The sequence below is a fragment of the Vicugna pacos genome, chromosome 22 (assembly GCF_048564905.1).
Source record: "Vicugna pacos chromosome 22, VicPac4, whole genome shotgun sequence".
Lineage (NCBI taxonomy): Eukaryota > Metazoa > Chordata > Mammalia > Artiodactyla > Camelidae > Vicugna > Vicugna pacos.
In genome coordinates this window covers 19,418,814-19,445,855 of record NC_133008.1, presented here as the reverse complement: position 1 = coordinate 19,445,855, position 27,042 = coordinate 19,418,814, and the positions used below count along the sequence as shown (strand labels likewise).

At 38.0% G+C, this 27,042-nt stretch overlaps 1 protein-coding gene across 1 annotated transcript in view; it reads left to right on the top strand.

Annotated features, from left to right (window-relative positions):
* The first annotated feature begins 8,919 nt into the window (after window positions 1-8,919).
* GABRG2 (gamma-aminobutyric acid type A receptor subunit gamma2) overlaps window positions 8,920-27,042 on the top strand; it is a 141,772-nt gene continuing 123,649 nt past the window's right edge. Inside the window, exon 1 of the mRNA XM_072947273.1 lies at window positions 8,920-8,991. The gene's annotated coding sequence lies outside the window, so the exon portion shown is untranslated. The remainder of the gene's footprint in view (window positions 8,992-27,042) is intronic.

Genomic DNA, 27,042 nt, shown 5'->3' with positions numbered 1-27,042 from the left:
TTTGAGGAACTGTGCATGCATAACACTGAGAATGGGAAATAGGAGATATTATCTAAGGTTAGATCTGAAAGATGAACAAAAGCTAGTCCTTTGTGGATTTGAATATGATTGTGAACTGGAGAAGTGAGTGAGTTTGAATGTAATAATGTTTCAGGCAGAAAGAAAAGCAGTAAGTTGGAGGATGGGGGTGGATCTTGGAGTCTTTGAGGAAAAGAAAGAAAGTCAGTATTCCAGGACAATATTGAAGGAGGGTTAATGGGACAAGAGGTGGTGTTGGAAAAGGAAACTGACTCAGACAGTATACAAAGTGCAGTGAAAAGCCATGAACAACTTTAAACTTGGAATGACATCATAAAAATCACATTTTAAAAGACCCCTTCTTGTGGCTGTATGGATAATAAATTATCTGAGGAAGAGACTGAAAGCAGAGATACCAGTTAGATGGATTTTGCAAGAGGTTCATGATGATGTTTTGACATAAAGGATGAGAGATTTAGCGAGCGGAATGGTAAATATCTAGATAATTTGGACTTTCACAGTCATCTTGAGAAGATGCTAAATTTCTTTGTATTCTATAACATATTTTTCCCCTTAGCAAACACCAGCTGGGTAGAAGCAACTCTCTCAAATGTTAGAAACAAAACAAAACAAAACATTTTTTAACAGTGCAGTGTCATGGTTAAGGACACGGGCTCCGGAACAGGCCTGGGAGCTGGGCTCACTCCTGCCACTTATGGGGGAAGTATTTGGTTACGGCTCCCAAACTCACTGTGGAGAATAAGTTGGAGAAATAATGGTATCCACTTCTCAGGGTGATGATTGTATCACTCACTCATGTTATTTGCTTAAAACAGAGCCTTTTGCATATGCATTGCTCACTGTTACCAGTTATTAATTAGGTAATAGACTTGGTTCTGAAAATTGGTGTTTACTTTTTTGTGAATAAATTGAGCTTACTTGATGAGTCTGATATTATGATATTACAGAACTCAGCTATTCCAAGAAAATAAAAGTAAGTAATTCTACAAAACAAATACTTTTATCTACTTTTTTAGCTATTTTGATTTCTACTCTATTAGGTTTCGTTTTAACTAAAAGAAAATGTGTCCCTAGAGTATGAAATAATTTAAACCCCGCAAAATTCAGTAAAATCAATTTCCACTGGTTGGATTCAGTGATTCGTCTGGTTGGCTTCTGGGCAGTTTCCAGACTTGCTCTCGTGTATGTATTACTTAGCCTGGATCTCTGACCCACACCCTGGCCAGTGGGTCCTCCAATTAGGTTTTCTTACATTCACAGTGGAGTTACTGGATCTGGAGCCTAGTCAACTCCTGAAGATCTTCATTGGCTGTTTTGAAAGAATACAGATCTCTTTGTAAAGAAATAATGTTGTTCCTCCTACTCATAAATACCTACCCCATCAGAGGTACACATGGCCCTCAAGTCACCATCCTTTTATCCAAGGCTCATACTCACAGAACGCATCTTCTTTTGGCATTTGCCTCATGCCCTACAAAGTTTTAAAATCAATGTATTAAAAGCCTCCTTTAATCAGATTTTCTGTGGCCTTTATCCTTACTACAGTGTTGACTGTCTTACTTTGTTCCAGAGTCTGGCTTTGTCCAGACCTTAGACTATGAAATAGGTTTAATTACATAGTTAAAGAATCCGTAATCTGTCTAAGCTTTGTTAAGAAATGCTTTGCTTTGGTATTACAACCAAAAGTCAATTTATGATAAGTTAAACAGACTATAGATCCTTTTCTCCCAGTATTTTTCATTTTTGACTCTTTTGGTTGGGCTCTGGAAATTATTTTCATTATGAATACTTATTAGAGAAGAGACTATAAATACATATTACACTGTAATTAATCATAAAAGTCGAATACCAGGTCTTGATCTTTGTATCCTCCGAGAACAGAGTAAGAGCATAAATCTTCTCTCTTCTTGATTGCTGAAGATATTACAAAGCACAGCTAAAAATAACTCCATACAATCAAGTTTGACCTTTTTAGATTCAAAAAGGTTTTAGACCATCTTTTTACTTTTCTGTTTCAAGAACCAACTGTTCCTTACAGAAATTGAAGGAAAATAAGATTTAGTTCTTAAAATATCTCAGAGTAAACTTTCCTGGGTCTAGAAGTCTGTTTTCTTTTCTTTTCTTTTTTTCAGTTTTAATTTGAAAATATTTTTGATTTCTATATAATCATTCTATCATGTAATCATTCTTCAAGGTCAAGTAACTAATACATGTTGCAAGTAAACTGGACTAAATTCCCCCTAGAAAAGAATATATACTTAGGTGTTAACAAATGAAACAAAATGTTTACTTACCTCTAAAAAGCCAATCACAGAGGCATATATTAAATCTTACATAAGGAGTAGCATCCAATATATTTAGTGAATATAAATTTAGTTAGCTGGATAAATATATCAGTTTTTCTGGAAATGTTGATACTTGTTTTCCTTAATAAAGAATTAATAGTATTTTACTTTGTCCTTTCTAGATGAGCAATCTCTCACACCCACAGATGTTTCTAATCCATCAGCAAACTAATGAACTCCCACTCTATATAAGTTCGTGCCATGGAAAGGACATGAGGGCAACGTGGTGCTCTCGAGATATGAAAAGCAGTGATTTGAATAATTTAACCAAGACACTTTTCTGAAAAACTATGTCTTCCCAATGTTTGCCAAAACAGAATAGAAAACTTGTTTGATTCAGGGGGTTTGTTTTTTTGTTGTTGTTGTAGCAAATATATATATAAATAAAAATTGGATTTTAGTATTTCTCTAGACTGTTCAAAAAGTGCTAGATAGATTTTTTACCAGACGTGAAAGAATTTTGGAATGATTTGTCTTCAAGCTGCATCTTCCCTACTGGAGAAAGTGACTGAATTCCTGTTCTCTTGTAATAATATTCATGGACTTACTTCAAAGCTCAGTCTTTGGAATCCACGTGGGTTTGAGTCCTAGTAATACCATTATAAAACACTAGGAAGAGCCTTTAATCGTGATCAACCCCAAACTCCTCTTCTGTAGAATGAAGACAGTAGTAAGTTATATACCTCGCAGAGTTGTTATAAAATTAGATGAGGCACTTGAAGTAGCGAGCAGAATATCTGGCATCAAGTATGCAGTCAGTATTAGCTAGCTATTATATCAGTAAAGTTACTATTCTTGGGCAATTATTATGAATGTTAATGCTTCTTGACTGCAAAAAAAATATTAAATCAGCCAAGCTGGACTTGTGGTGAAGATAGTGGTGAAGATAGAAAGTATTTAAATTTCCCCCAGGTGCAGACTGCTCCTCTTGTGTTACTAGTTCATGATCAAACGTACTTTAACAGAGAGCAACCATCCACACTTACCCCTCAGCAATCAACAAATACTTAACTAGCAGCCACCGTATATTTAGGGTCTGCTATGTAATAGCATGTAAAGTTCTAATGAGAGATATTTTAGAGAAGTAGGTGTGGATGATCTATGCTTTTAAAGATCTTACATTTTGGGATGATTAGTGATGACTACTTGACATGAGTCAATCATATAATGGACTGTAAGACTGAAGGCTAAATGTCAAGGTGTTAAGAGGTCCTTTAGCTGCAAGTGACAAAAATCCAACTCAAATTAGATGAAATAAAAACAAGAATTTATTGGCTTGTGTTAATGGAGGATTCAAAGCAGACACTGAGCATGGCTGGATCCAGGGAATCAAACAATGTTGTCAGTCATCAGCTTCTATTTTCTCTATTATGATTTGCCGTGTTGGCTCCATTTCCATGGAGGCCCTCACTGTAAACTGGTGAAAGTGTTGTTGGCATCACCTGACTCATAGGCTCAAAATTTAGCAAGACAAAGTCCTGAGAATGTGTCTCATGGATCTTGAGTCTCATGTCCCTCCTGCACTGACCAGTCTGACAAAGAGAGGATGGTGCATAGTCAGGTCTGAGTCCAGCACTTTTGGAGTTGGAAAACTAAGCATAGGAATTGACCATGGTGAAGAAGTAATCTGCCAAGATAAAAGATGCATACACAGATTCTTTAAAAAAATTAAATAATTTGTACACATCATGACACTTCATCTCAAAAATGCTCCAACACACACCACTTAAGAATGAAGAGCATTTGTCTGTTTAATCAACATATTGCTACTATGTCTAATAATATTAATAATTCCATGTCATCAAATGTAGAGCTCATACTGAAATTTTCCCAGATGTTCAAAAAGTTGGCTGATTAGTAATGCAGTTCACTGACGCTGAGGTGGCAAAGACCGAGGAGTCTTCAAAGAGTCTTAACCTTAGGGTTGTTCTCTGAATCGGACACTGAAAAGTTCCTAGAAGGACCTAGACTGTTTAAAATCTGTTATTCGCTCCCTTCTCTCAATAGTTTAGATAAATACTAAAATTAAATTGAATGCTAAAGTGAAAATTCCTGCACCTTAACTTGACAAAAAGATGATAACAAAACATACTGAGAAACGAAACAACTTAATTCATGTTCAAACAATGTCATGGGGTCTTTTCTGTCTTCTTTTTTCTTGTCTATCCATTTTCCAGCCAGTTTTGCTCGACTCCTGCTAGGTACACTTTCTTTCAAGCTTTGTCCACTAGGTGGCTCCTGACAGTCCCACCTCAAGGACAAGGAGTGAGAAAAATACTCTTTTAATCATCTCAAAACAAAAAAGCCCATGGCTACACCATCTACACCTCTAGTTCTGGTTTGGCTGCATGCCCTCCCCTGAGCTAACCACTCTCTGTATGTGAGGGAGGGCCAAGGGAGAGGGCTGCAGTGCTTTAAACTGGTCAAGTCTGAGTCACACAACATCCTGAAGCCAAAGTAAATTCAGTACCACCGAAACCAAATCAAATGGATGGTTGTTAGGGAAGGATTTGTTCTCCAACAGAAAAAAAATCAAGCTTGTCATCAATAGAAAATTGTGTGCATGCCTGGAACATTCCAAAATAGGTGCCCATGGCTGCTGTTTTTACACCAGTGCTTACAATAGAAACGCCAGCCCTGCTCCTACAATTCCTGTTGAATTGTCTTCAGCGATAGTGGAGGAGAAAGCTCGAAATTGCTTTTCACTTCGCTTTCAAATAATTTGAAACACTTGATTTGCATATCAGCCACGTGAGGCAAATCTTACCATCCTCCTGTTGCAGATGAGGGAACTGAAGCTTATCTGGGATTTGTGCATGACCACAGGACAAGTAACGACCACGTACACAGAGCCGTGTCTACCTCAACTAAGCACCGTGCTATTTGAGAGACATCAGCCTGGAGTCTCTTGGCTTAAGTCATGAAACCTAAACACCACTGCCTAGAGCAGCAAGGCAGGCAATATAAATTCATGAAGCGAGGAGGGTAGAGATGAACAAAGTCACAAGTGCTCATAGCTTCTCCGGAGGTGATGGCTTCTATTCAGTGTCAGACAGTTGCTGCCATGCAAAAACGTAGACCTTTTATGCCAGATCTTCCACGTTTTAAATAGAGCCTGAATATTTGAAAATTGTGTGACATTTCCTCTCATTTAAATCTTAGCATCTAATCTATTTAAAAAAAACCCTGTGTGGATCACATAAAATATTTCTTACGCTATCCATGCATAGTATGCTTTTTTTTAAAAGTAGCTCAATGCCCTGGCTCCCACTCAATGTCAACCCAGCAGAATTAAGTGTGTTTACTCCACCTTTCTCAACCAGCTGTTCCTAGAATGAATAACTTCACAGGAGCTTTGTGCTATTCATTAGGTAAATGAGCTGCTTGCTTGAATCCTGCTTTTCATCATTCCTCTTTGCGCTCTGCTTTCTTCATTGCAGTATTAAACTTCTATAAATTGTGAATGTGGAGGAAGAGGCAAATAGTATAGTTTTCTATACTAGGAGGGCAATCAAAGATTCTGTCTAGTTAGCATGGGAATGAGGAAGAGCAGTAATTTAAGAAATGTTTCAGGAGATAGAATTGAAAGGATTGAAGTCTTTGGGGTAGCTGAGAGAAAGGAAGGGTCGAGATTTTCCTGATTGTTGCTAAATGAAGAAACTGAAATCAAGTGGCCTGGTTGAAATCCACAATTGATGGCAGAGACAGACCTGAAACAGCCCAGATATTGTGACTTCCAGCTGTCAGTTGCTTATCTTTTGCAAACTTCCAGTAGGTTCTCTTCTCTTTCCCTCTCTCTCTCCCTGTCTCTCTCAGACCATGGGTGTGTGTTACACAGCTACGTGACAAACTGTCCCGGGCAGCCTCTTATTTTTGTACAGGTTGATAGATCTGAAAATGAGAATGGAGAATGAGGGTTGGGCATGAAAAATTAAGTAAAACAACAAAAACAAACACAATATCCATTTAAATGTTTCAGTAATCAAACTCCTCATTCTCCTCAACGTTCAAAATTCACTTTAAGAAAAGATGTGAGGGAGGTGGGTATAGCTCAGTGGTAGAGCACATGCTTAGCACGCAGGAGATCCTGGGTTCCATCCCCAGTACCTCCATAAATACAGAAATAGATAAATAAATAAACAAATGTAGTTACCTTCCCCCACCAAGAAAAAAAACACCCAAAACAAAACCAAAAAGTAGTGAAATAAAAAATATAAAAGGAAGAGAGCTGAATCTCTATCTCCCTATGATCACCTAAAAACTAACAGCACGCCTGTGATATTTTATCAAATGGTGTATCTTCCTTCACTTTCATTTGAACAGATGTTTGTACCTATCACTTTGTTCTAATGTTCCTGTATTTTCCCCATCTATCCCTTTCTTCGGTCATATTAGCTTTTTTTTTCCCCGGTCCTTGAACATGCTAAGATCTTTGTCCCTTTCTCTTCCTACGCCTGGTATGTCCCCCCGCCCCTCCCCCACGCCTATTTCTCTCTGTTCAGACCCAATTCAAATGTCCACTGCTACTCAACTGAAGTAACTTTCCTCAAGTAATACTCTGTCTCATAAGATTATTGTCATACAATTGTCTTACAGATTTGTTTCTTGCTGTTTATATTACGTCTCTTCCACTAGATTTGAAGAGCCTTTGTCTGGCAGGGTCACGACTGCAGCCCAGATCTGGAAGAGTGGCTGACACACTGAAGATGTCAAGGTCTCTGAGAGGCCACATCTTTTCCATATGTGTTCCAGAAAAAGGGAGAGGGAGGAAATGAACAGGAGTGACAGGTGAAGGTCAAAGCTTTGTCTACATGACTGGCTATAAGCTAGTTAGGAGAACCAGCTGAGTCAACTAAGCCGAGAATTAGCTGACTCTCCCTCTGCGTCTCAGGTAACACCAGACTAGCCTGATGCAAAAGAACACACCCTTGGAAGATCAGAGAAGATTCTTGGCTTACAGGCAAAAAACAAGAAGCAAAACTGAGGATGGCCAATTTGTTCCTCTCAATTATTCTAATCAGATAAGGTCATTGTCCTCCCAGAGGGTCAGTGTGTAAAAAGTCAGAGAGAAGCCAATAGGTACATTAACTGATCTCCCTTCATAGGGAAGGAAATATCTAGACCGAGAGATTCATTATTCCCTGAATACTAATCAATATTCTTGGAATGAATTCATTTGCTTCAGCTCTCATTATCGGTGGCAAAAAGGAGACACCGTGAGGTTAAGTGGGATTTTCCTGAGTTTATTTAAAGCAGGTGTCCTATTTTCTTGTCCAGTATTTTCATACATTATTAAAAGGCATTTCTGGGTTCAGAGCTTCTTGGTGACTTGCGAAGGCCGCAGGAACAAAGGGTGAAGGGTGAACAAGAGAAGGCGGATATGCCCCCAAATCTCAACAGAGAAAATGAGACCGGTGTGTATATTCTGGGCTCCCATCAGCTTGGACCCTGAGAGCTGGTTTCCTCTGCTCAGTGCCTGCTCATTTTCAGCCAGTCTCCGTTACGAAAAGGGGACGAACCATCGGATGAAACTAATCTATCCTCATTCAATTAAACTGCCAAGCAATTACCGCCCCCAGCCAAGAGAGTGCAATTAGTCCCCTTTGAAAATTTATTCTAGCTCCAGAAGAAAAGCAGAACCTCAGAAAATGTACATTGGAAGCAAAAATGTTTTGAAGAAATTCTCCCCTCCCTTTCTTGCCCATCTGCAGCTTCAGTTTCCCTCTTGTGGCCCAGCTGTCATTTGCTTGGTCTTTAGTGCCTCCCTAAGATGCTTTCCTGCCTGCCACCTTTTCCCAGTAGGAACTTGTTCTCCGAGTTCAGAGGCATCCAGGTTAGGATCTGAGACTGCACAGAGGCAGTGTGGAAGCCTAGAAGGCACTCTGAACTTGGAGGATGGAGTTCCGATTTCTGGTTCTTTGCTTTGTGAGTCTGGGCAACCTAGTTTGCCTCTCTGGGTTTCAATTTTCTTATTTTTAATTGGGGTATTTGGATTCACCTGGGTATTTTCATAGACCACTTAAAATTTTTTTCCCCCTATCAAACTCTTAAGTGAAAACCAGCAACAATTTACAGCTGCTCTGGTTGAAGGCGAACAGGGGAGTAGCAGTGAGGAAGAGCGAAAGCCAAGGGGGGACCCTCTTCCTACCCGCTCAGTCCCTCATGTGTCTATGGAACAAGCCACTGAACCAGACAATCTCTGAGCTTCTCTTCGTATCTAATAACTGAGTCTCCCTAGTTCGGGAGCACTGTGTGATCAGGCCACCCACGACGGCTGTTCTCTTGTTCTCTGCGCATCCCCTGCTGGACCAACCCCGCTTCACCTGCACCTCCTCACATGACTGACCTTCTGGATTATTTGCCTGCACCCCAGCTAGCACTGTTCTAACCTTTAGATCAGAACCTCTCCATCATCATAGCCTATCAGAGGGGCAGTGAGGGTCCCGCCCCTCTGGTGGTTTCCCTGGCAACTGATGAGGGCACCTGATCTCAGTTCTGCCTATAAATAGTAGCCACGCCCTCTCCCGGGGAGTGAAGGCCGCAGCCATGCCTTTCGCGCCTCTACTGCCCAGGGTGGCGTGTGGCTCCAGGACGTTGCTTCAGACGAGTAAGTTCCCCGCCTGGTAAACCGCGGGTGTCTCTGTCGACTCTGGGCTCTTTCTTTGGTCTTGAAGCTGGGCAAGCACAGGCCGTGTACACCTGCGGGGTGCACTGGCGGAGCAGCCAGGAGACCGGGGAGACCCCCGTGAGCTGCTAGGCCGGGAAATAAGGCCGGGAGGGAACGCGGTGGGGGTGGGGCACCCACGGACTTGTGGGGCCCGAAAGTTGTGGGGGAAACCCCGGGGTGGCCGTCCACTGGTGTGGGGGGCCCTGTGGTGGCCTTCCTTGATGAATGGGGGGACTCACAGACACCCCTAAGGCTGTGGGGAGACGCTGGCCGCCCGGACGGTGGGGGGAGGGGAGGAAGTGGCCGCAGCTGTGGGCCGGCAGGTGCCTCTCAGGTTAGGAAAGAGCAGGCGCCGAGCTGACAGCCCGGGCGGAGGCTACCTTGAAAGTGGCTTCTTGTTCCTCTGGAAGTGAGGCATGCGAATGTGAGGGAATGGTTTGCATTATCTGTGTTTGTATTGTATTTGTATTGTAGTACTGTTACTTGTTTAAACTGAAAAAAAAAAAAAATCTCTGAAAATGGCCAAGGTGGGAATCTTTGACGCTCTAAAACTGGTTTTGTGCACGTGCAGTTAGAGGAAGCTAGCTTTCTAGAAGGAAATGGCATTTCTTCGCTTGTGCTTCTGAGATGCAAATGGTCTACCTGGGCTCTCAGGAACTTTAAGCATCTGATCCCTGAGAGTAAAGAAAAAAAAGAGGACTTTTAAAACTCTGTAGGACTAATTATGCTTTGGGTATGTCTGTCTGTAATTGTCTCCAGATTTTGGTAACTTGCAGCTAAACTAAGTTAAAGGAAGATAATTCACTATCTGAGTTGTTTCAAATAGCGTAAAAGACTGGAGTATTAATTGCTGGGCACAAAGTTTACCATCCTTTGCCCTCTTAAGAGAGAAAGATGAAAGCATGTTTTCCAATTAGGAAATGCTGGAATGACAAATAGTCCACAATTACTTTTTGGTTTTTTGCCAGATTTTTAAGGTTGTTAAGGGTTAAGATTGTAATCAGTCATAATTCTAGTTATTATAAACAAATTTCTTTATCAATTGATGACCTTGCAATTAACTATTTAATGGTGCCTTTTTGAGTCTTCTGTCTTTTATGGGCAATTGTACTCTCATGCTTTTGCAAAAGTGCTCCATTTTCAAGAAGTTTCACAGGAAGGACCTTTTAACAAGTACAGGTCGCTGATAAATTTCAGGTCATACCCCTGAACTGGGTGAGAAATTTAAAAAATTCTAAGGGGAAACCTGATGCCTTCATAACAAAGGGATTGGTTACTGAGTGAGCTGGTGTGTATGGTTATAATTTTTATGGTTTTTGTCTGGGATATTAGTGGTTTTAATCTGTGTTTTCCAGACACAAGAAAGCCCTTCCCTTCAAGTTAGTTATGATTTACAGCAATTTGGTAAATTACACCTGTGAATAGAATGCAAACAATTTTCTTGCCTCCCTGCCTGGTTCTTCCAGATATTGGAGGCTCTTGGGTTCCGATTTGGGTTCCAATCAGCCTTACCAGGTGAATGGGAAAGACTCCCCTGGCAAGAGTATGGTCTGTAGATACAGATGGCTCCAAGTTTGTATTCAAGGATGTACACGAGCCTTAGAAAGTTATTTAATCCCTCTTTGCAGAATAGGGGAAATAAAAATAATTTCTCTGTGTTTTTTAAGTATTTAAATTTTTAAATATTAAACATTTTTTCTGAGACGTTCTCTTCTCTACAGTGTCTTAGCATTCTTTCTAGAAAAATAGTTGTAAATCTCCCTCATCTCTGTAACTGCTTCATGCTATTCCAGAGCATAGATATACCGTAATTACCATTCACCTCCTTAATGAACTTTAGGGCGTTACCTTTTTTCTCCTGCAAATAATATCATGATAAATATCCTTCTGTATGTCTCCTTCCACACATACAAATGAATATCTTGTTCATAAAACTACAGTAGAATCAGATAATTCAGTATTTTCCATCATAGCAGATGACACCCAATTACCATTCAAAGTTAATTTGCTGATTTCTAATCCCAGAAATCCATTATCCTTTTTGCTATAACTCTACTAATATTTGAATTCATCATACTTTATATATATATATATATATAAATTTATTGAGGTATAGTCGGTTTTCAGTGTGTCAATTTCTGGTGTACAGCATAATGCTTCAGTCATATAAGAACATACATATATTTGTTTTCATATTCTTTTTCACCATAAGTTACTACAAGATATTGAATATACTTCCCTGTGGTATACAGTAGAAACTTGTTTATCTATTTTATATATAGTAATATCTGCAAATCTTGAACTCCCAATTTCATCATACTTCTTAAATTTGGGAAATTTAGGAAATTTGTAAATTTTATCTTAATTTTCACTTTTTTTCCTAAACTAGTGGGGAACCTAACACATTTTAGATGCTTAATACTTATTCACCTGAACAAATGTGTTACTTTGCTTTAGACATGAATATAATAAAGTTTTACATAACTAGTGTCTTTTCCTGCCATGTTGAGCAATTGAAGTTAAGAGTTTACCATTATAGCTAAATTAGGAGTTAATGCTAACAATAAGGAAGTTTAGAAGTCGGGTCTAATATGAGATGTAGTTTCACACTGACATAAACAATTAATTTGAAGTTGGACGGATCTGAGTTTGAATCTCAGTTTTCCCCCTACCAGCTCTGTTGCCATGGGAATTTACCACACTGTGCATTAGTTTCTGATTTATAGAGCAGACTTCACATGCCTTATTTTTTTAGGACTTCGAAAAATGTGTGATTCACATATAATAAATACAAAATGGCAAATTTGCCCTATAATAGTTATTAGGTATTACTGGTCAGGCATGTGCAATATGCCAGTCTGATGATCTATGCTACAAACTTGTATGTTTTTATTTCTTCCCAAAACTCCAAGATGCAGATATCAGTGATAATTTTTTATTTGGCAGAATTTGCACTCAAACTCAGGTTTTTTTTTTCTCTCTAGAATATGCAGATGAAAAAAGGATGCATTTCTAAGAGTGAAATAGTTGTATTTTTAATCCAGCACTTCTCCAGCAGAGTGGAGAAGGCTAGATGTATGAAAGCTGCTTGATAACTTTGTGTCAGACTTAGCCTCAAGCTCTGACTGCAGGATGAATTGAGGTCTGGAGTTTAAACAAGGATGTGCAAAACTTTAGCATTTGTTTATCTAGCCATCGTCTGGAAGAAAGACCTAGAAAGATTTGTGGGTTAGAGATGGAACAAAACAATCAGAGTGTGATCAACTTAATTGTTTTTAATTCTACGAATAAGACACCAGCTGCCTGGCATTTGGCAAGGGAGAATTTCATTCACTTGACTCTTGCGAAATGCTAAGGGCTTGAAGAACCTTTCAAAAGGTAAAGCCAATGTTCTGCATAAATAAAACGTGCTGGCTAACTCATACCAACGTCCAGCACCAAGAGGCTCACTAGTCAAAATGTCACATTCCAAGTGGTTTCATCAAACACTAGTTCTTTCTCAGAGAAAGAGTGTTAAAACCCAAACAAGCTGAAACAAAACAGTATCTCCCCAAGACAACCAAACGTGGTTCTAGTGTCACGACCGACCTTTCTTGATCGCCAGGATTTTTCATGTTTTCCAGACCATGTTGACCTTAAGAGCCTCTAAGCCTTGCTGTGCATCTCCCTGGACACCTAGGATGTCCATGACCATGTTGGCTGGGCACTGCCTCCCCTTCACTGCGACGTTCTGAATCTCGCCAGTGTCTGATTACACACGTTCTGGCCCCTGGCAGTTACCTCTCTGACTTCTGCCCCCCAGGTACATCCATCTCCAGGGGATGCTGCTGCAAATTTTTATAAACTTTATGATCTCAACTCACTTTAAATATTATTTATGGCTTTTATTTCTGCCTCTCACAGCCCGACTTTACTACGTATTACTTCATTACATCCGTACTGTGAAGTAAGGAGAACTCTTGTAACCAGTGGTTCACCTAGCTTACATCACATTGCGTCATTTTCTCTGTTCGCAGCGTCGCTTTGCCTCATCCTTTCCATCTGTTTGACTTTATGTACCATTCTTCAGTGTGTTATTATCTCGGGACTGGATTGTCACTCTAACTGCCCATTTAACTTCTTATTTCTAGTCTTTTCCTTTCTTAGGGTATTCCAAACTTCTTGAAATTCCTAAAATATGTCTTCAGATGTATATTGTGAAAAAAATTCCTAAAGCATCCTGCTGAATGCAGGAAAGAATCCTACTTGCCTTTATTCTCAGGACTTACTAACGATCCTTGTTCTCATATAAATCCTCAAAGCTAGTCTAGCTGTCCTTCGTCCACTCCCAGAGCATTCTCTTTATCTCTACTTTTGCAAATTCTCATGCCCTCATACAGAATTTTTAAGAAAAGAAGCAACCCACAACCTCTATATTGAAACCAAAGGAAGAAAATATATAGTGATGTAGAGAAGTGATTATCTTGAGGAAATAGGCTTACAGGTGCTGGGTTAGCACTTTTTTCTACATTTCTCTGCACTCTACACAGTCTCGAATGAGAAAGCACCACTTTCATAATTCAGGGAAGCAAAGACAGTCATTTTCCTACCTCAGTATTTTTCCCTTCTTCCTTTTTCGTATCAGAATTTTTTTTTTTAAACTCTGAACATATGGCTGCACAGAACAAATGACTCTGTTCCCCAGTCAGCCTTACATTTATGTTTGGTCTGTGGCTTAGCTGTTGACAGTGAAGTGTGAGGGAAAGTACTGTGTGACATTTCCGGAAAACTCATTAAGAGCTAACTTCGGCTGAAAAAAAAAATGTTCTTTTTCCTTCCATCTTCCTGTGTCATGAAGTGAATTTCCAGACTCTAACAGCCATCTTGGAATGTGAGGTAGACGTAAAAGTGGAGGCCACGTGCTAGGATTTTGGAACAAGATACGAGCCTGGGATCCAAAATCACAGGGTGGATGTTTCTTACCTGTCCTGGCTCGTCTACTTCCAGACTTCTGTGTGTGAGAGAGAGAAAAGTCCATCTTATTAACATGATTGTCGCTGTAGTTTTTTTGGGTGCGTTTTGTTTTTGCAGATAAACCTAAGCTTAACTAAAGCAGGGAGGTAGAAATATCACCAAACTGTTAATAATTTAAAGTAAAAAAAAGGTGTGAACTCATAATTGTATGCAAATGATTTTAATAAATTATTTTTAAAGAGAGAGCTAATTAATCTTGGGAGTCTTGAGTTCAAATATCAAATTCACTGTGACATGAATTCATTGGATTTTTATTGAATTCTCAGTATCCTGATCTATCAAATGGGGTGTGCCGTCTCCCCAGTGATGTCTACCTTTTGGTCTTTTTATCCTTGGGTGTTCCTTCCCTTGAGTGTGAGCTAAAATTACTGCTTCTCTTCTGCTCTAATGAATAGCATAGTAGAGATGTGATGGAATGTCACTTCTGACATTAGTTATAGAAGACTATGGTGTCTCGTGTGCTCCCCCGTCTCCCCCTTCCCCATCTTCTCCCCCCCATCTTCTCCCCCCGCCATCTCCCCCTCTCCCCCCTTTCCCTTCCTCTCCCTTGGCTCACTTGGGCTGAGAAAGCCAACTGCCACATTGTGAGCAACAGTACAGAGAGTCCTATTTTGTATAACTAGGAGCTGACGATGTCAATTTAACAACCAGTAAGAAATTAAAGCCTGAAAAATCACACAAGTGAGGCTGGAAGTGGATCCTTTAGCCCCGGTGAACTCTGCAACCCTGGCTGACAGCTTGTTTGTAACCTCACGGGAGACCTTGAATCAGAAGAACACAGCTAAACTATTCCTAGATTCCTAATTCAGAGACTGTGAGAAAAATAAATCATTATTTTCAGCCATTAAGTTTCTGGTATAACTTGTTATTCCTCAAATAATTTTATCATGATAGGTAGGTTACCTCCTCATAGATACTTTATATTTTGGTAAAAGAAAACTGTATGATGGTTGTTTTTATTAATAAGAATTTTTTTCCATTTTTGATTGAAATATAGTCAGTTTACAGTATGTCAATTTCTGGTGTACAGAAAAATGTTTCAGTCATACATATGCATATGTATTATTAAGAATTTGAAGAAAACATTTTGGGAGTTTCTCTTCTCCTCATCCTTAATTCTAGGCAAAGATAAATGAAATTTCCTTTGCATCCTCCAGTAGGTTATGGTCTAACACAGAATGAACATAACAAAAGTTTCTTTTACTACAGGTCACGCGCTAGGGCGTGGTTTCTCACCCGCAGCACTATTGCCGTTTTGGACCAGAGAGCTGAATACTTCTTTCTGGTGGGAAGGCTGTTCTGTGTAACGTGGAATATTCAGCAGCGTTGCTGGAGTCTGCCAATAGTGCAGCCCCCTTGCAAAGGTGTAACAACCAAAAATGTCTCCAGACGTGGTCATATGCCTCCAAAAGGGAGGGATAAAATTGTCCTGGTTGAGAACTACTAACACAGGAAAAGATTTCAGGGAGTCCCTTATAGTCCCATGTATGTGTGCGATCTGAGGGTTTCTGCTCTCAAACTCCTTCCTGTCTTCTAGGTCTCTAAAGTTCTACTCCATGTTTCTTATCACTGTTTTTTTGCCTGCTTCTTTGTTTGTTGATGTTTTTAGCATTCTGCACTGTTGCCAAAAGGTAGGACCTTGTTGGCACGCTCTAATGAGGACAGGGCTTGGCAGACTGCACGTCCTTTCTGCTGAACTGGTTACTGCCGACTAGCAGCTCTTAGATGGACTGGAACATCCCAGTAGGTGTTAGAGGGCGCTCGCTGATGAGTTGGCTCTTTGGCTGCCCTTTGGCTCCTGGGGCAATCAATTATTACATGTACCCGCACACTCTCTTATCTTTGTATGGGGTCCCACAAAACCCTCTAAACTTCTTGAATATCATTCCTAGGCATTAAGGGTGAGGGCAGATTTGACTGTATTTTCTTTCAAATGTATATTTTGCTATGGTGTAAACTTGTCCTGTAAAACTTAGTCTTCGGAATTCTAAATTAGCAAGCTCATACAAACTATATCTTTTTTTTCCAAGGTTACATTCCCTTCAAAAAGTTTCAAGAGGTTTTTTGGGGTTTTTTTGGGGGGGGGTTACTTTTTTTCCCCCTGTGTCTTTGATTCATCACTCTGATCTATTTTTAACATGAATTGCTATGTAAAAAGTGGGGCAGGGTGGGGGCGGAGGATAGGGGTTGGGGAAAGATATCTCCAGCAGCAGTTATATCAAAATGTTGCTCCATTACAAATTTAAATGGATTATTTCAATGTATTGTGAAAAATAAGTTGTGTTATATGTGCATGAAGACATGGCTCTGTGTTTATGGAGTCATGACCCAAAGGTTTAGTCTTTGAGGACTCTTGCCATTTTGCAGCATGGTTTACAACTCACGTGTTCTGAAGGCCACTGTGGTTGCTCTGTTCATAAGTGCCTAGAAAATGTGTTAATAGAGCCTTTTAATCTGTAAGCAAAGGGATGAACGTTCCCTCCTGAACTTGGTCCAAAGACCTCTCACCCTTCTCCCACCCTCTTTGGCTCTAGATTCTTCAACACCAAAACCGCTTACCCCACAAAAGGGGCAACACTTTGCTACACATGGTGGAAGAGACACACAAAACAACAAAACAGCTTTGGTGAGGTTGTAATCCTTAGGGGAAGGCTCCGAACAGTCTGTGCTGCGTGCTGTGACAGCACAGGGAAAGAGGGGTGATTTCCCTCTGTCGGTGCAGAGAGGGTCAAGGACAGGCCAGAAAAGTACATGTGTATGAAGTCACAGTAAGTGGAATCTTGAAAAATGAGTAGTTCCCAGAAAAAAGGGAAGATGAGCTGCAAAGGTGTGATTTTTTTTCTTTCCTTTCTCTGAACTCTTTGAATCCATACTGTTCTCCTGGGAATATATTACTTCATACAATTTGTGGTTGCATGTGGTTGTCTGTGTCTTGCCTCTTCAATCATGTGATGCATTTCTTGAAGGTAAAACCATGTACTACCCTTAGTATCCCTAACAGAGCTGTTCAGTGATAGTGGATACTTAAGGCTATTTTGTTGACTATTGATGAAAAGGTATAAATAAAAATTCTGTCATCCCTCTGTCTCCTTTCCCTCCATGAACCCAATTCTCTTATGCTAAATTCAGATCATGCGTGGCTGCATGGAGGCCTTCAAAATCTTCAGCCCCCAGGAGGAAAGTGTGGTAACTAACTCCCGAGAGGCTTCTTTGCTTATGTGGAGCTTGGAATAGAAGTCTGGAGGAGGGAGATTCCACAAATGGTCACAGATGTATTATTTGCAGATTAGCTAACATATGGCCTGTTTAATTGCAGTTCTAAAACAACATTGAGATGAACGTTGATGGTTCATTTTTAAAGTTTCAAGTTACAGAGCCTTTTATTTTAATTTTTTTTATAGAGCCTTTTAAACATCATTTGAAAATGTCAGTGTTTTGGTTGACTACCCAAATTTTACCGAAGGCATTTTTCATAGCTGAAAGATTGAATTGGAAATTCCAAAATGGTTGGAAGTTGAAGGGAAAAACTATTTAAAAAAAAAAAAAGGGGGATGACTTTTCATTCATATGGTAAAGTCACACTCACCTTCCCCTCTTTCTCCTCGTGCACTTTGAGCAAAACCACAAGACACAAAACAAAAACACAACTGCAACATGAAATATATCATCTTCCTTGCCATCCATCTTCAACAATGGAAAGCATGGAAATTGAAAACAAAACAATAGCAAAAAAGGATTCACACTAAAGTTCTGCAAGACTGTCGTTCAGAATCCACCTTCACGTCAGGATGTTGGGATAGTGGAGAGGCCTCCAGGCTCTCAGACAGACCATACTTTCTGCTCATCGTAATTACCGTGAGGCAGACACGTCGGGACTCCATGCTACAGAGTAGACAGGAAGTTCCACGTGTACCTTATCAGTTACACTGGCCCCCTTTATGTCCACCTTTACTCTTGCAGCTTCTAAGTCTCTAGTTGGAAGCAGATATCTTCAGTCTGCTAGAAGGTCAAGGACCTCACAGCCAACGAATTTGTGTGTGGGAAGGAAATAATAATCGTGCAACCCTCACATCCAAGACCCTGGCAGGCTCAATGACACTGCAGTTCCGTTGTTGAAACATTGAGTCTATAATGAGATCCAATTACAGTTCCTTTTCTAATAGTATTTTAAATTCCTGTGAAGCAAGTTTCTCCCTAACATATTTATGGAGCTATATTGTCAAAAAGCAGGAGAGGAATACTCTTAAGCAGCAGTGAACTCCAGCCAGAAGAGGTGTGAAGGCCACCCACCTTTCCCTCAGGACAAACAACAGTCATTCATCAGATGTAACCAGGTGCTTTGGCCTCAGGACTTATTTTTCCTTATTTTTCAGTATTTTCTTTTTTTTTTGTAAAAAGGAAGGAAAAATACACCTTGTGGTTACAGACTGAACACTTGTGTACTTTCCAAATTCACATGTTGAATGCCGAGGCCGCAGTGTGGCCACGTTTGGAGACAGGACCTCTAAGAAAGTAGTTAAGGTTAAATGAAGTCATAAGGATGGAGCCCAGATGTGATAGGATTCATGTCCTTATAAGAGACACAGGAAAGCTCTCTCTCCTGGCTCACTTAAAGGAAAGGCCATGTGAGGACAACGTGGCCATCTGCAAAGCAGGGGGCGAGTTCTCCCTGGAAACTGGCTCCACCAGGACTTTGATCTGGGGCTCCCAGTCCCAGAACTGAGAAAATACACCCAGCCCATGGTATTTAGCAGTGGCAGCTCAAGAGACTAATACACTTGCCGCTACCAAGTGACCTTAGGCTACTTGTAATAAAAGTCAAGGTCAGGTAGATAACAGTGAGAAACTTTTCCTGAATGAGTTTGTTAGCCTGTGATTAAGTGATATTACACTATTGTTTTTAGTTTGTCTTTATCTTTGAAAGTCATTGGGGGGGGGGGAGCCAGAATACTGCAAAACCACAAACCAAGTGAGTATTTCAATTTTTTTTTTTTGTCTGTGAAAGTGAGAAAATTCTCATAAATTTCTAACAGTACTTTATGGTACCTATAAATTATTTAAGATTCTTGTGTAGGTGACTTGAGATTGATCCTATTTCTGATGTTTATTGGAACCTATGTTATTTGTTTAAACTTTACCTTTTTGTGACATATTTTGACCACATAAAAACACAACATGTGATAATAAAGTTCATATTTAAGAAGTGAGAACTCATCGAACCACTGTCAAAAAAATATGATATTGAAAATTTCTTAGAAGACCCCTGATGCCCTCCCTTCCTCACACCATCCATCTATCCCTGGAGGTGGTCAGTCTGCTGAATTCTGTGCTGATCATTCCTCCTCTGAGTGTGTGTCACTCACTCCCATCCCCGCTGGCTTTTTATTGGGAGCTTGACCCATCCGTCTCTCTCTGGCACTAAAAGAATCTGTGAGATTCCAGACAGCCCTCCTGGGGTTTTGGAGCTTAGCTTTTTAGCTTCTTGCCTTACAAAGCTTCAAAATTTGGCAGATGCCTTGAGAGGGAAACATTGAGAGTCTGAGACAAGCTTCCATTAGTTCTCTGTCTCCTAAAGCACAGGGAGAAATCCAGAGATTTTACTCTGCTTTCATCCTGAGGCTCCCAAATGCAGTCTCCAAATGCAGGAAGTGTCCCCTGGGGAAAACCAGCCATGAATGCTGGGCTCCACAGTCTTCCAGTCTGTCATCACAGTCCCATATTCTCACTGAAACTTGCACTGTTTCCAACATACGGCATCTGCTTGGGATAAGCTAGCGCCTCCCCTTAAGCCCAGAATTTAAAAAATCTCCCAAGGGAAGAACAGTGATGACAATAATAGCAAGAAGGACAATTACCCGCTCATCTCAGAAAGGTTCTCCCCTCTCTGAGATGTCACTGGCCTCTTTGCTTCCCCATCTTCATCGCACTGCATTTTCACTGCACTGCATTGGTCCCCTGGTGCCTTTAAAAACCACAACATTTGTCATGCGCTTGGCTTTACCTTATTGATACAATAAGAGCTTTGGCCTGTAGCAACTGGGGATTCTCCTTACAAGCAGAAATCTGGTAGAAGTTTGAGCAACAGATCTTACCGAGACTTTGCTAGTTTGCTACTTAAAATTCAGTATATTTCTTTTTGCTGTCAAATTGTTCCTTTTTGAATCTGTTAACATCGAGGGATTTTCTATTTTCATCTCTTAATTAATACGTTAGTTAATTTTCTAAAGTTAAACTACCTCCTTTACCTTCTGTAATGCCTGTAACTGTGGTATGCATTTGAAGTTGTTGGTTTTAGTTTACTATTATTTGGTTAGGATATTGCTATATTCATAAAGAAGCTTGGAATAGATACAGATAGAGATAAACGAACATACATCGAGAGAAACAAAAGTGGTCAAATGCTAGGTTATTTCTATGTAAAATAATCATTTTAATTATTTTTCTGTAGAAAATATATCCTCTTAAAAGTCATGTATTATCCTTCACCATCTTACTGTAAAACTTATCCATTTAATATATTTGGGAATATATACGGTCACCCATATTGAGACTCCATCTCATAGGTCAAGCTGTGTGTAATTTTTACCCGTTTATCATCATGATCAGAGTGTTGTGAAATATATCCTGTCACCTATTGTTCTCTAGTCCAGAAAATACTAGAAAGGACATTAGGTGAAAAGTCAACACCTGTGAAATACACTGTTCAAAATGTGACCTTCTGACTATGTAGCCACTTGACTGTTTTCAAAAGGACATGAATTCCCATGTACCGATGTGTGCACACACCCCTACCAGATGGTTACCTTGTTCCTAGCTTTTTCTCAAGAGAGAGTAACATACACTTAGGTTGTCACTGTGTCACCTTCAAAGGAAAGATGCTACTTTTAATAGTTATCTATCAGTATGGGTCTAAATTGAAGTTGGGTGGCTACAACCTGACATTAGTGCCTCAGAATTCATTGGGCCTGAGACTTTCCTCAAGAGCTTTAAAGAATTTGTGTAAAAATCCTTTCAGTTCTTTTGCCCAAAGGTAAACAGAGTTTTGTGTGCTAATCTGTAAATATAATGCTTTCAGTTCCTGGGTGTCATTTATTTCCTGAAGTTTTCTTGTGAAACTGATCACATCAAGAGTTTTCTAAAGATAGAATCATCTCTGTTTGCTTTTAATAGCATCTTTTGGTTTGTCTGTCTGTATTCCAGTTTTAAAGAGTAAGGCATGCTCATTGTGGAAAGCTTAGGAAACAGAAAAGATACAGAAACTTGATTTTTTAAAAAGCATTCATAATTCACCACTCACAGAGGATAATTCTTCACATTTTGATGTTTTCACTCTTAGATGTATATATGTACATACAAGTCATGTATATAAATATATTTGCATACATACACATTCACACACAGTATGTATTCATTCTACTGTTGATAGACATATGAACTATTTTTAATTTAGACTGTGACGGGGGTAAAAAACCTGCTTGAGCATGTTGATACACATATGGACTATTTTTAATTTAGACTGTGGTAGGCGGAAAAAAACCTGCTTGAACATGTTGTATAAGTCTTTCCGTGGACCTAAGAACTATTTTTGTTGAATTTATACTCATTTGTACTGCTGCCTGGGTCATAGAGTATACATATGTTCAACTTTTTTCTTAGAAACTGCCAAATGGTTTTCCAAGAGGCAAAACCAATTGACTAAACAACCTAGCACTGTAACAGGCAGCACATTGACAACACTTGGTATTGCCCGTCTTTTTATTATTAGTCGGTTTTCTTGGGTGCACAGTTGTGTTACATTGTATTAATGATTGATATTTCTCTAATGATTAATGATATTCACTTTTTGCTTGCTGATCAGTTGATAACCCTGAGAAGTGCCTGTTTGAGGCTTTGGCCAGTTTAAGAAATTTTTTAAATTACTTGGTAGATTTTTGTGTTTGTTTTTGTCTTTCTTAGCTACAAGCGGCTTCCCATTTTGCTCTCTTAATTTCTTTTGTTACTATATATATATGTTTTTAATGCTCTGTTACTTGTTGCTAATGAGTAGTGTTTCATTGTGTGGATGCACCATGGTTTGACTATCTACTCACCTACAAAAAGACAACTTATTGGCATCTAGTTTTTGAAAATTATGAATATAATCATAAACATTCACATGCAGGTTTTATATGGACATAATTTCTCAAATCAGTTGGGTGTTTATGTGTGTGATTATTGGAACATATGGTTAAGACTACATTTAGCATTCTAAGAGACTAGCAAACTGTCATCCAGAGTTATTGTACTATTTTGTACTCACATCAACAATGAATGAGAGATCCTAGAACTCCGAATCTTCACCAACAACAGTTGGTATTGTCAGTTTGGAATTTCAGCCATTGTAATATGCATTACAGTGACGCCTTGTTAGAACATCTTTTCATATGTTTACTTACCATTTTTTATATCCTCTTCGATGAGGAATCTGATCAGCTGTTTTTCTTACCATTTTTAAAGTCTGGTCGTTTATGTTCTTATTTGTGAGCTTTCAGACTTGTGTACAAGTTCTTTATTGAATATATTTTGCAAATATTTTGTCAAAGTATATGACTTTTCATTTTATTAACGATCTCTTTAATAGAGCAGGAAGTTTTAATTTTATAAGCTCCAACTTCTGCTTTTCTCTTTGAAATTTCCTTTTCTATCCAAAAACTCATCACCATACCCAAGTTCATGTAAGATTTTCTCTTATATGTTCTAGAATTTTTACAGTTTTGCATTTTATATTTAGTTATATGATCCATTTTGAGTTAAATTTTATGAAAGGTCTAAGGTCAGTGTCTGGGTTTAATTTTTTTACATTTGGATATACAATTGCCTGGCACCATCTGTTGAAAAGACTATCCTTTCTCCATTGAATTGTCTTGTGCCTTTTATCAAAGATTATTTGACTATTTTTGCATAGATCTGTTGTTTGTAGGTGCTGTTTTCTGTTGCATTGGTCTAGTATCTATTATTTTGCTAATCTCACACTGTCTCAATTATAGTACCTTTGTAGTAAGTCCTGAAATAGGAATCTGAGTTCTTCAGTGTTGTTCTTCAATATGTTGTGGGTTATTCTAGGTTCTTTGTCTTTCCATATAAAATACAGAATTTCTCATTGCTGGAATTTTGATTGTGTTTAATCTACAATTAATTTATGATAAATTAACATTTTAATAATACTGATTGCCACCCATGAACTGGAATAACTCCATTTATTTAGATCTTTGATTTTTTTAAGTGTTTTGTTAGTTTTCCATATATAGACGATATCTATTGTTTGATTATGCCTTAGTATTGCTTTTTTTGTCATGACTACTAGAAATGGCATGGACTTTTTAATTTTAAAAATCCATTGTTCATTGCTAGCAAACAAGGAAACAATTGACTTTTGTATTTTAGCCTTGTATCCTACAGTCTTATTACACAGGCTTACTACTTCTGGAAGATTTGTTCTGTGTAACTGGTTTGTTTTGTTTGTTTTGTTTTTTGTAGATTCTTTGTGATTTTATACATCAAAAGGCATGCCATCCCTGAATAAAGATAGCTTTATCTTCCTTCCCACTATATATTTATCTATCATTTATATTTTTGATACTGTATTGTAGTAGATAGAACTTCCAGGACTATGTAGAATTTGAGTAGTAAAAAAAGGACATTTTGCCTTGTTCCTGATGCATCTAATCTCTCACTTTTCAATGTTAGGAATAGCTTCCCTCTGCTCCTGTTTTCTAGAAGAGATTTTAAAGAATTAATATTATTTTTATTCCTGAAATTTGGGGTAAAATTTGGGGTAAAATCTGGGCTTGATGCTTTCCTTATTGAAATGTTTTTTGTTGTTGATTCAATTTCTGTAATAAATTTGTAGCCATAAAGTTGTTTGTAGTATTTCTTTATTATCCTTTTAGTGTTCATGGGATCACTAACAAGAACTCTTCTTTCATTTCTGATATGAAAATTGTATTTTATTTCTTTTTGTGTTTTTTAGCCTGACTGGAGATTTATTGATTTCATGGATTCTTTCAAAGCATCAGCCTTTGGTTTCATTTATTTTCTCTATTGTTTTTTTATTGATTGCAGCATCAATTTTAAATACTCTCTTTCTTCTACTTGATTTTGGGTTAAATTGCTCTTTCTTTCTGGTTTTATAAGGTAAAAACAAATTATTGATTTCAGATCACTCCTCTTTCCTAATACATGCTTTTAAAGCTATAAATTTCCCTCTAAGAATTGTTTTCATTGTATGAATTCTATGAATTGTATGAATTCTATGAATTCTGATTAGTTATATTTTTGTTTTCATTTAGCTCAAAAGAGGGTTTTTTTCTCTTTTTTTAAAATTTTTCTGGGGAGTGCTTCTTTGACCCACCTGTTACTTAGTGTGTTGTTTAATTTCCAAATATTTGGGGATTTTCTAGCTATCTTTTTTTTTTATTAATTTCTATTTTAATTCCAATTTTCATCTGAGAGCATACTTTGAATGATGTCCTTTTTATTTCTTAGTGTGTGTTGTGTGGCCCAGCATCTGATATCTTGGTGAATTTTTCACACGAGCTACAGAAGAGTGTGTATCCTCCTGTTGTGAACTGTGTCAGTTAAATTAGATTGGCTGGTAGTATTTTCTAGACTGATCAGTTTATCTCTAGTCTTACTGATTCCCTGCCTCCTTGATCCATCAGCCACTGACGGAGTAGTAGCTGAAGTCTGCAGCTGTATTGTTGGATTTGTCTATTTCTTTTTTTCATTTCTGTCAGTTTTTGCCTCCTGGACTTTGACATCTGTTGGGAGGTGCATGCACATTTAGGATTGTTACGTGGTCTTAGAGAACTTACTTCTTTGTCACATGTAATGTTCCTCTTGATTGCTGATAATTTTCTTTGTTCTAAAGTCTGCGTTGTCGGAAATGAACATACGTTAGCTCTCTTTTGATTACAGTCGGCATAGCGTATCTTCCTCTATCTGTTTATTTGTAACCTAGCTAAATCTTTATATTAAAAATGAGTTTCTACTAGACCATGTATAGTTGGATCTTGTTCTTGCACTCATTCTAACATCTTTTTGTTTTTAGATCCTTCGCATTATTTAACACTTTTTATTGATTTATAATCATTTTACAATGTTGTGTCAAATTCCAGTGTTCAGTACAATTTTTCAGTCATTCATGGACATATGCACACTCATTGTCACATTTTTTTTCTCTGTGATTTAAAGTGATTATTGCTCTAGTTAGAATGTCTACCATGTTTGAAACTGTTCTCCATTTTTTATATTGTTCTTTGTTGCTTTTCTTTTCACTTTTTGTGACTTCTCTGTTTTTAATTAAGAATTTCATATGGTTCCAATTATCTCCTCTCTTCGCATATCAATTATACTTAAAAGAATACTGATGCCCTATAATTTACATGTATAATTGAGCTGAAACTGAAAGTCCTGTGCCATACACATTTAATATAATTGATAAAGTTACATGTAAGTCTACTATTTTTTCTGTTTTTCCTATATGTTGTTTTATTTTTCTTCACATCTCTGGATTAATTTAGTATTTTAACTATTCCATTTTTATGTCTTTATTAGTTTTTTATTTTATTAGTTTTTACTTTTGTTACTCACTTTATTCTTTTAGTGGTTACTCTATAGATTAAAAATCTTTATCCTAGATTTATTGCACTATTGATTGAATTAAAAGTAGTTCCCAAAGAAGAGAAGAAACATGATATTTTATCTTTATTTACTACCTCCTATGCTTTGTGTTAAATATGATTTTTAATATATTATAAATTTTACAAGACATTATTTTTCTTTTATTAAATAAATACTATTCATTTCTATTATCATGCTTACCTTTCTAGTCTTTTTTCTTTATTTCTTAAAATTCTGTGCTTCCATTTGGGATCATTTCCTCTAACTTAAAGGCATCTTTTTGCAAATTTCTGTAAATTAGTCCTGTTGGCAGTAAACTGTTCAAACATATCACAGTTTTTTTTTCCATCTTAAAAAGAAAAACAAGTTTGTCTTTAACCACATTATTGAAGAATATTTTATTTGTGTAAGATTCTGAGTTGACAGTACTTTTTCATTTTTTAGTCCTGTAAAGATTCTCTTTGTACTCTCATAGATTTTTGTTAAAAGTTTGCCATCAGTCTGTTTTCCTCTCTTTTGCTTATGTATTTTTCATCTGGCTTTATTTATTCAACATGCCCACTTTTTGGCTATCATGTGCTTAGATGTGGTTTCTTTGCATTAATTATGTATAAGATTTGCTGAATTGTTTTTTCCTACATTCAAAAATTCCTCTGAAATAAAATAAAATCGTATCATTATACCTATCCTTCAATCCTACAGCAAGCAGTCTATTTTCAATTTCTTTTCCTTAGATATAATTTTTATTTCAGTTACATATTTTATACAAGTTTCTGGGAGGCATTTTTGCTATAAGAATGCAGATTGGTAAATTGCAGAGTTACTTGTTTCTCCATCATTTTATCAAGACTTTTCATGATGATAGAGGTGGATAATAAACAGAGAATGAAATTTAAACTACCACTTTAAGCTATCTGATTATGTGGGCGTGTTTCTAACCTGCACTTTCTTTTTTTTCTTTTTTAAACATTTATTATGGTATGTTTCCTGTACAGTAAACTACACATATTTCAGATGTACAACTTGATGAATATTGATAGATGTATGCACCAGTGAAGCCGCCACCACAATCAAGATGGCTCACATTTCCGTCACTCCTCAGGAGGTGCAATTTTCGAATTCCCAGTTTAGCCCTTCCCACTCTGTTCTGATGTCTGCGAGTCTGTTTCTGTTTTGTAGATAAGTTAATTTGTGTCCCCCTTTTTTAGATTCCACATATAAGTGATATCATATGGCAGTGTTCTTTCTCTTTCTGGCTTACTTCACTTAGAATGACATTCTCCAGGTCTATTCTTGTTGCTGCAAATGGCATTATTT